This window comes from Pan troglodytes, chromosome 22, assembly GCF_028858775.2.
Source record: "Pan troglodytes isolate AG18354 chromosome 22, NHGRI_mPanTro3-v2.0_pri, whole genome shotgun sequence".
NCBI lineage: Eukaryota > Metazoa > Chordata > Mammalia > Primates > Hominidae > Pan > Pan troglodytes.
The window spans coordinates 20,627,103-20,628,832 of record NC_072420.2 but is presented as its reverse complement, the minus strand read 5'-3'; the positions used below and the strand labels follow the sequence as shown (position 1 = coordinate 20,628,832).

Below are 1,730 nucleotides of genomic sequence, written 5' to 3'. Positions count from 1 at the left end.
AAAGTATTCAATAGATATACAAATGTTTAATACTAACAAGTTTGTAAAGCTCAAATATACTCTTAAAACATAAATAATTACTGTTAATAATGAGGCAATGTTATAATTAAAGCCAGAAATAAAAGGAGGCATATATCCAGAACCATCCTTTAATTTTTTCAACAAAATTAATAGTCTAAAAATTATTGAGAACAAATGTCTTCAAATCCTCAACCAGAAAAGAAAGTGTAAAATCTTTCTCACCCTCCTTTAGTAATACTTGAGACCCCTCAAATTTGACTAGTTCTCTCCTAAAGAGGCACATCGAAATTCTAGACTCAAAGATGGAAAGCTGTCCCAGCATTAAGGTAAATTCTTTATCTGCAAGCAAAAATGAACAAGCAAGAAAATAAAATCTTTAAGAAAAAAATATAAAACTAGAGCATTCATTGCATTTCCAGTCACTGAAATTCTGAAGATGAATTGGACTCTGCAAGCAGCTGCTCTCTTGGGCTTAGGTGTTTCTTCGTGGAATCCATGCCTGAACCTGCTGTACACAATTTTTAGCTGCCTCATTCAACCAGTCCCAGTGGTATTTTGTCTTTTAGCCTTGGCACTCCAGTTATACTTTCTCCCGTGCTTGGCAGAGTAGCCACATTTGCCACAGGTCACTTCTGCAGGTGATAGATCTTAGACCACAGTGGTGGCACAAGAGCGAGTGTTATTGCAACACTCCAAACAAGGGCGTTCCCTTTGTCATTTTGCTTTCACGGCAGATACCAAAGAGACTGGAAAAGCAAATAAAATCATTAACCAATAACTTTCCAAGAGAAAGACACATTACAAATATGCTTTAAATTATTCTCAGAATTTTGGTCTCCTGATCCTTTCATTTAAGTTTTTTTTGTCTGTAGTCTTCATGCACTCCAATATTTTGACATCCCAAACTAAACAACATATTTGGATTTGATCACATTTGAATATTGAAAAAAAATCCTCCATATATTCTCCCCAATTAAACCAAAATAATATTCATTGAAATTAACCCAATTTGCTTTTGTCTAATCTTTGCTACTTCAGCATCTAGATACTGTAAATGATTAAGTTCCAGTTTTTGTTATAGGAGTTCATAATTTGATTTTTTTCTTAACAGAGAGATTGATGACACATAGTCAATATTGAGCTTTATTTCTTTAGAAATGTTACAGAAATATGGAACAACAGATGGATCTAAATCTTGCTAATACAAGATATGCTCTAAAGAAAAATACACGAAAGGGTGCTCTCTGTTTTTAAGGAAGAGTTTTCACTAACAGTTTAAAAAATCAGTACTACTGGGTTATTCCAGCAGTGTGTATTTTTGTTAGTCATGCTGTCTACCTATGCTATTTTATATTTCATTTTGTTCTTAAACTTAATAAATAAATATTTTGCAAAATTCTATTTTGACTGTTCCCTTTAGCTAATTTAGCATATCCTCTCATAGATATCATCAGTAGCTTTGTATATTTGTTAACCATACTGACTTAGTAGAAAATATATTCACCATTTTAATAAAGGATAAAATATAATTATATTGAAGCATATTCTCCTTAGTTTACTTTCCCAGGGGATAATATTAAAAACTGGCTATAAACCTATAGAGGACTTCTAGAGGATGAATTAATTTATGTGAAATAAGAGATGGGAAAAACAATTAACACTCTCCTGGATTATTAGTCTGCAAACAGCATAGAAAAAAATAATTTGAT

At 32.1% G+C, this 1,730-nt stretch overlaps 1 pseudogene; it reads right to left on the bottom strand.

The window, feature by feature from the left end:
* Positions 1 to 341: 341 nt before the first annotated feature.
* LOC107970206 (large ribosomal subunit protein eL37-like) lies at positions 342 to 739 on the bottom strand (annotated as a pseudogene).
* Between the last annotated feature and the right edge of the window lie 991 nt (positions 740 to 1,730).